Consider the following 8,308-nt stretch of genomic DNA (forward strand, 5'->3'; position numbering starts at 1 on the left):
TCCCTTTTATGCCTTCCTGTGAATGTTCTTTGGGAAATATTTCTGCTTTTATTTTATAATAAAATTAGAAATCATAAATATATATGGATATATACCACAAGGCCCGTGAGCCATGAGTGCAGCAGTGTCTGATTTCCTTACAGGGACTCGACACCCCAGTGGACCGTCCTAGGCAGCGATGCCCCACAAGTCCCCTGAAAGCCTCAGACGCCTTCTCACATACACAAAGTGTGTCAGTCGCAAAGTGAAGGGTCTGAAAACTAGGAAACCTCCTCCCCCAAAGCCCACTGTCCCTTTTCTTGTTCCGGAAGTTCCCTGCAGAAGGTGGGGCGGGGGGCGCAGCCTGCTCCTTCTGGGGACTCTTCTTCCCTCACTAAACCAGCAGTACCCTCGCAGCCTCTTTCTTCACCTCTGGGATCTTGGCTAGGAAATGGGAGGGGCTGTGTGGGGAGCATGAGTACCTGTGTTGGGAGATACTGAGGCTGGAGAGAAAATGGGGCGGTGGAGGTTTCCTAAAGGGGTGGACTCCTAAGTGGTTGTCGCAGCCCCCACAATCAGGCGCGACTCATTGGGCAGATTCGCCGGCCCCAAGGGGCAGCGGCTGATCCAGCAGCAAAGCCCTGGTCTTGTGTGCGTGGTGGTGGAGCAAAGGTCTCCAAGTTCAGAAATCTGTCCGTTTGGAGTGGAGATGAAGGAGTGGGGAGGAGGGAAGGCAGAAGAGATTCGGGATGCTGTCGGAGCAGGCGTGTATTCTAAATCAGAGCAAGCAGGCGCTAGGGCTCGGCTGGTCAGGCCCAGGGGATACCTGCATGCTTCGTGAGCCCTAAACGCGCCTCTGTGGCTGTAAATTAATCTGCAGCAACTTCTCCCCTCCGGGGGTATCAAGCCCCCCACCTCCTATTAAGCAACACGTCTAGCCGGTCCAGGCGAAGCGGGCGGGACTCCTCGAGGAGGAAGTTGAGGCCTTTCAGGTCGTAGTCTCTCTAGGTACCAAAAGTGTCCTACCTCTGCCACCAGGATGTTTAGGATCAAACCTGCAAGGCACAGACGGGAAGGGAGGGAGGGTATGAGGCACTGTTCCAGCCAGGTGATCTCGAGTGTGGGGATCTCTCGGGGCTTTCCTCTCTGGTGAAGTCGGCGCTCACCGAAGATCTGCATGGACTTTCTAAGTATCAGGATTTCTTCCCAACTGAGAGTCTCACAGACGCGGGTGGCTGGGCTGGCTAACTTGGTGTGGAGGATAGCCTCGGCCTTCGCTTCATGCAGGCCCGGAGGCCAAGCGAATGAATCCCTAGCCGCTAAGACTGCTTCACCTGGGAACTCACCAAGTACCTCCATGGCTGGGCACCCTGAAAGGAATTCCAGCCCCGGCAGCTCCCACAGCTTCTCCTGGACGCTCTGCTCTCAAGGGACAACTCAGCTCCTCCTGGGACCTGGTTTGTACTTGTAGGGCCCGGAGGCCAACCTCCGCTGTCTGGGGTGAAGAGGCACTACTGCCTGAGGGTCTGGAGAGGCTCAAGGGAGGCAGGAAACCAAGTACAGCCAACAAGCCCAGGCTTTCTTCTGGAAAGGGGGAAATGCAGTAGCTCCTGGAGCCAGCATGACCGCTACCTGCCCTCTGTTTTCCAGAGGCACCCACAGGCAAACAGGCTGTGTGTGTACCAACTTTCGCAAGGACACAAGCATACACATTTATAACTGGATTCACTGATACTGAGAGCATGATATGTGCCAGGCACCGTGGATGGCACCAAAAAATACCCCCTCACACATAGTGGCCACACAGGGTAACACAGACTCTGTCACACATATGTTCACAAGCACACATTCATGCAGAGAAGCAAACACGGACCCTCGACCCATTTTCACAGACACGCTAATATGTCCTCAGGTGAAACAGACACCTTCCTGCACGGATTTACCAGAGATACATACACAAATAAGTGACTTCTAAACATGTGTGCTCATGCACACATACACATAAATACACATCATACTTTTCTCCAGAAGCACGCAAATCCACATTTTTCTAGTGTCCCTGCCAGCAGCCAGTCTCAGACCAGCCACCTGCTGGTGCCAGAGCCTGGCCTTGCAATGCAGCTTGCGGGCAGGTCTTGGCACCAGGCAACGAGTCCCAGAGAAAGAAACAGTTCTAGTTCGAGGCGGCAGAGGGTCAGGGATCCCACCTGCGGCACCTTCTCTCCTACCCGCTCAGGTGGGATCGCGGGAGTTTGCCAGGATCTCTTACTCACCAATAAGGGTCAGGGCGCCTGTCCCCGAGCTTTATTCCATAAAGCAAAATCCAGTATAGCCCTGAATTACTTGCTGCAACTTCTCTCTTGCCTTTCCACTTGGAAAGCTAACCATGAAGGAATTTGTTTAAATGGAGAAACTATACAGAAGGACTGAAATTAAACCCGAGCAGCTACTCACACGCTGCATAAATCTCTACAAGCCAGTCCTCCATTCCACACTCCCTTGGACCAAGAGAGAAGCTGCGACCCCAACCAGAGCACACCAGCTGGACATAACTTTTGCACAGATGTAACCAGGTGAATACAACTGCTCCCCGTTGGCGTCCACCAAACAAGGTTCCCAGTTGCTTGTCACCACTTCCCTCTGCTTCCCTCACTTCGCAGCAGCAAAGAAACCAAGAATTTTGCTCTATGACCTAAGGGGAGCCTGAGTGTCCCTCTCTGCTCCAGTGACCGCGTTCGCCTTTCATTTGTTCCCAGGTCCCATACCCATGCAACCCACAACCCTCGAAGATGAAACCAAATGAAGAAGATAGAACCCAGCCCTTGAGGGCAGCTAGCCAACTCATCTCCTTGGGGGCTTAAAAGCGGAGGGCTAGTGACGACACAGGAGAGCATGGGGGCTTGTCATCCTTCCTCTTCAGTTACCTTTGTCCAACCCCATGGCCTGGGCTAGGCGGCCCTCACCAGGATTCAGGTCGGGTCTGGACCCTGTTGTCCTACCCTGAAGCGCATCTTGAGGAGCTGGCAGGTTACCTAGGGAGCAGTTGGTGATGGTGTGCCAGGCAGGCGAAGGTTAAACAGAGCCAGGGAAATCTGGGGAGAGAACACCAGGCTACCCAGTCCTCCGTTTTCCCCAGCCCCTGTAAGAAACTCCATTTGGACCCCTGAGAAAAGCAGGGACCATCCGAATGAGGGCCCAGATCCAGGAAGCAGGGAATTAGGCTTCCGGGACCCCATCAACTCCCACCTCTTGCCAACATGCTACTGGGGCTCCGAGAGGGGAAAATTTGAATTTCTTTGTTGAATGGCAGGTGGAGGAGAACTAAGAAGGACTTGGGTACACGACCCGGCCCCTTCCTTTGTCGTAGTCCCCATCCCAATGCTAAGGCTTCGGTCCTCTGGGCACTCAAAGCTGCCTAGGGATGCTGGAAGGGGACACCAACCAGTGCGTGAGGATCTACTAGGATCAATGGCATGAGAGAGTGTGTGGCCTGCAATAGAGTGAAAAAATGCGCTGGCGTGCATAGATGGGAGGTCGTGCATCTTAAGAGTAGTAGGCGTGCGAGCGAGCGAGCCAGTGCGCCCCAGTGCGCCCCAGGGCACTTGGAGGAGCCAGCAAAAGTCAGGCTACGCCTGAGCGCTGCGGCTCATAAAGTAGAGGCGCCTGGGGCTAGAGGAGGACCAGCCTTTCCTCTGGCGTCACCAGAACCCAACCCAGAGGGAGGGGATCCTGATACCTGGAGCCTCTGCCGACTGCGGCTGAGTGAGTGGGAAAGAAGGAGAATCTCTGGGTCGTGGCTGACAGGACACAGAGCAGTGGAGCGGAGCCTGGGCGCGAAAGACCTCGAGTCCTGGTGGCAGGGTCGAGGCTTCACGAGAGTATCTCCTCGGAACTCCGGAGGTCCCTGCGCGATTGGAACTCGGAAATGGTCTCCTGGATTATGGGGATGGAATCAGAGTGGAGAGGGTGAGATTGGGTGCCCTCCAATGGAGCGAGTTTTCCACTCTTATCCCACAATCTCAGCAGCAGGGCTGCTCTGCCTCTAGGTAGAGCCGGCCTCGCAGTCCAGAGAGACTATGTAAACACCGTGTGGATGCGCCCAAAGGCCCGCCGCGCGATGTCTGGCAGGCGCCCCTAGTTGCCCCAAAGAATCCCTTTCTTGAAGGGACCCACAAACTTGAGACTGATACAGGGTGGGAACGTAAGGACAGGCCTTCTCTAGGACGCTAGCAGCCCTAGCCTCTGCCGGAGTTGAATGGAGAACTACCAGCAGCCTAGCCCTCCTGGAGTCCCAAGCGTGTTCTAACTCACTGCGTAGAGGTTACCGCCGGGCTTTTGGCGGGCTGCGAGAAATCCCGTGGCTCAACCTGCCCACCACCCCACTTTCCGGCGGCTGCAGCCTCCGCAGCCCCGCCCCAAGTTCTCAGTGCCAAGCCCAGGGCCTCCTGCCCTCCCGGGCCAGTAACTCGCGCGCTGATGCGCGGCTCAGGGTAACGTGAAGCAGAGGGGTCTGAGGCCCAGGAGCGGGACTCTTAGGAAGCGCCGCAGGCGACAAAGACATACCCAACTGTCATCCCCAGTAGCCATCCTGTCCAGGGCACTCAGGCCCGACGGCCCACGCCCGGGATCCTGCAGAACCACAGAGGAGCGCTGCCTCGGTTGCCCGGGCCAGGGAATCAAACTTGAGTCGCCTGAGATCCCATAAAGAGAAAGACAGTCGGACAGGAAGGCAAGAGCACCAGTGAGAGCGGACCTTGCAGAGCCGCCGGCCCTAGATTGCCTTCCTACAGGGCTTTTCCAAGGGCCGGTGCTGGTCCGCCAGGCCCTCTCGCTCGCTCAGAAGCTCATTGCTGCTAGAATTATCCGCGTAAATGGATTACCCTCGACCCTAGAGACGCAGCCCGATGGCGACTTCTTGCTTCCCAGAATAACAATTCATTATTGCCATTTCTTGGACGCTTACTATGCGTCAGGCACTTTACACACCTGGTATCTGTTTAATTCTCACAGTGGCCACACAAAGAAGCTATTCTTACTGGTAGATGAAACTGAGAGGTCAGCTTCGGGAACTTGCTCAGAGTCACACACGTTACAGCTGCAAGACAGGCATTCGAACCTGGACTCTGCGAGTCTGCGTCGCACGTTGTTCCCAGATACCTGCTGCCTGCAAACGCCGTGCGGCGATCGGGCATCGGAGGGCTGTCTCATCTCGGGGCCCCGTCTCATCTCGGGGCCCCGAGTGGCAGGGGCAGACGCAGGCACAAATAACTCCGGAGTGGGGGTGGGGAGGGTCGGAGACAGCTCGCAGCTGTGCAAATGTGATGTGAAACGTTGTCGGTAGGACTGTCTCCAAGCAGGACTGTGCAGCGAAGCTCTCAGCCTCAGTGACTCGCTTAAGTCGGGTGACAGAGGTTATTTCCTAAACAATTGGGATACTTACCCACTGCCCTCTACTATGTAGGTAAGACACACCATCGAGTACCACGAAGGGGGTTTCTACCAGTGCAGGTTACTTGAGAGTGAAGATGAAACCTTGGGACTCTAGGGTCGGCCTGCTGCCCCTCCCTCTTCACCCTCCTTCTGCTACTCTGGCCCACTCTCCGCCATTCTCCTGGGGAAAATGAGGCTGATTCCTGGACCCTGAGTGCTGAGACATGAGCCTTTGGTGGGATGCCCTCCTCTTTGCTCTCTGCCCCCTATTATTCTTATGCTGACCGGTTGAGGACAGGGCTATCTGTCTGAGGGTCAGTATATTAAAGTGTCATTCCATTAACATGGGTTTACCAGTTTACCCTTAGGGTGCAAAGAGGTCAAGAAGGGAAGGGGAGGCCAGATCCTGTTCTTCAAAGACCAGAATAGATGGGGCCCATCTGGGTTCCACCCCATACTTTGGCCCCACCAGAAGTCCCATCCCCTTCTGCGTCCATGCCCATGGAGGTGGTGGTGGGACAAGTATTTGGATTCTACTTCAGTTAGGCAATTCTGTCAGTTTCAAGATGCAGTATATGAAATACCCTATTGTTCCAAAGCAGAGCCATTGTCGGCCCTGGAAAGCCACCCTGAGATGTCTGAACTGATGAGGGAGGTCACTGGTCCAAGCCTAAGAAAATGAGAGAGTGGGCAGAAGCTGAAGTGAAGCTTAATTAAGGAGCCCAACCAGGAAATGTGAGTCATTGGAGGAACGAGCTACAGCTCTGATGGAGAAGGGAGCAGGGGGCTGGAAGGAATTAGAAACAGGTAAGGTGAAGCTGAATAATTTCTAAAATCAAAATAATATAGATATTGCTAGCATTTATGTAGTACTCTGCAAAGTATCAGTGGTTTCACGACTCTCCATCATTTAATATTCACAATAATATAGGGTAGGCAGGAGAGGAATTCTTATCCCCGTTTGAGAGATGAAGACAAGAGGCTCAGAATGTTGTTATATATGACTTTTTTGAAGTCCCAGAGTTAGTAGAGGCTTTTTCCTAAACACTCTATTGTTGAGGTGACTTGTTGAGTTTGGGGAAAATAGCAGATACCAAACCAGTCCAGAGTAACGACTGTTCCCCTGGGGTTGGGAGGAGGATGAAGAGAGATGGCGGCCATCATGGAGATCTACATGCTGCTACAGAGACTTAAAGTACCTCAAAATCAGAAAGGCTGATCTAGTAAATCATTAAAAGGCCTGAAATAGGCCTTTTCTGACAGCCACTTCCATACATGGGAAGCTTCTGGAAATGGGCAGAGCTGAGAACTAGAGCTTTGCTTTCTCATGGGCTCAAAACTTATCAGTTAGGGCTCCCAGCAAATGAGTTGGGAGCCAGAGATTTCTTCAGAAGGTGGTGGTGGTCCCCAAAGGATTTAACAGGAGAAAATGGGAGAAAACTCAAGATTTCTGTTTACTCTGAGATACTAGACCCTGGTGTCAATTCAGAGATGTAAATGAAGATCAAAACTCACTTTATCATTTACTTATTATTCTTTTCTTAAACATTGAAAAAACATTTTATTTGTTATCACAATAGCTGATTCCGTCTATTTCATTGGAAGCCATTTTTTTAAAATTGACATTTAAGTAAAAACGATGGATCACGAATGATACATTTGAAGAAGCCCTTATTGAAAATAACATAAATTAATTATTATAATTACATTATAACTGGAACCATATTAAGCTTTTGAACAACCACAAGGACACAACCTACAAGACAGAGGGAAAACAAACAGCCTTGGAATATAATTTGTATTCAATAATGATACATTCTAAAACCTATGAGTGCATGGAATAAAGATACTAATTAGATGCTAGTTGAATACAAGGATGAGTACTTTAAAGGGCATTTTAGAAAATGTTATATTGGTCGTACTTTTGAGAATCCAGAGCTTTTCTTTCAGTCTGATCTTTTGTCCAGATATATTTCAGGAGCTTAAGAACAAAATCATGTGCATATAAAACACTTTTCAGCTCTCACATAAAATAATGTTAACAAAAACATTCAATGTCAAAAGTCTAAATATTTCTTTTAATTATTGACTTGTAGTTTGAGCTTCTTAATAAACATAAAGTGGTGAAATTTTCATATTCCTATAAATATAAAAGGGGAGAGACCTTTTATATATAACTCTCACTGTAATTTACTTATTATTTAAAGGAGTAGGTTAAAACAGTCACCCCGAAGGCAAATAATATTAAATAAGAAGAAATGGAGAGAGGGGTTAGGGACAAGGTAGGAGTGAAGATAAAACTTTAGAGAAAGGATTAAAGTCCAGAATGGCAAGAGCCAAGGCACAATCTCAGTGGTCAGGCAGGTCAGTGGGCAGTATCCATATATGTGAATCGTGGTGCAGGCCCTTAGGATTTTGGAACAAAGCCCTGCCATTCTCCGCAGATAACTATTCTCCTTTTAAGAAATAGCTCTTGGGTCTACAGCCATGCCACCCTGACCGTGCCCGATCCCGTCTGACCTCAGAAGCTAAGCAGGGTCAGGCCTGGTTAGTACTTGGATGGGAGACTACCTAGGAATACCAGGTGCTGCAGGCATTTAAAAACATAAATAAAAGAATTTTTTTAAAAAAATAAATTAATTAAAAAAAGAAAGAAAGAAATAGCTCTTGGTCTGCCACTGGGCCTTAGAAGAGACTAAATGCTCAACCATGAGCCACAAAGTTACTATGTGACCTGAGCTGCCCATCATGAACTGGGTGTTATCTGACCCACCAAGCCATAAAGGTGGGTGTGCACAGCAGCAGTCCATCATCAAATAGAAGTGGTATACATGTGATCGGGCCAAGCAGGCCCTGAAGGCTCAAATAATTTACATGAAGAAGTGGCCCAAATGCCCAT

General features: G+C 50.6%; 1 pseudogene; it reads left to right on the forward strand.

Moving 5' to 3' along the window:
- Positions 1–7,886: 7,886 nt before the first annotated feature.
- LOC112477937 lies at positions 7,887–8,005 on the forward strand (annotated as a pseudogene).
- The last annotated feature ends 303 nt before the right edge of the window (positions 8,006–8,308 follow it).

Source organism: Pteropus alecto, unplaced genomic scaffold, assembly GCF_000325575.1.
Source record: "Pteropus alecto unplaced genomic scaffold, ASM32557v1 scaffold131, whole genome shotgun sequence".
Lineage (NCBI taxonomy): Eukaryota > Metazoa > Chordata > Mammalia > Chiroptera > Pteropodidae > Pteropus > Pteropus alecto.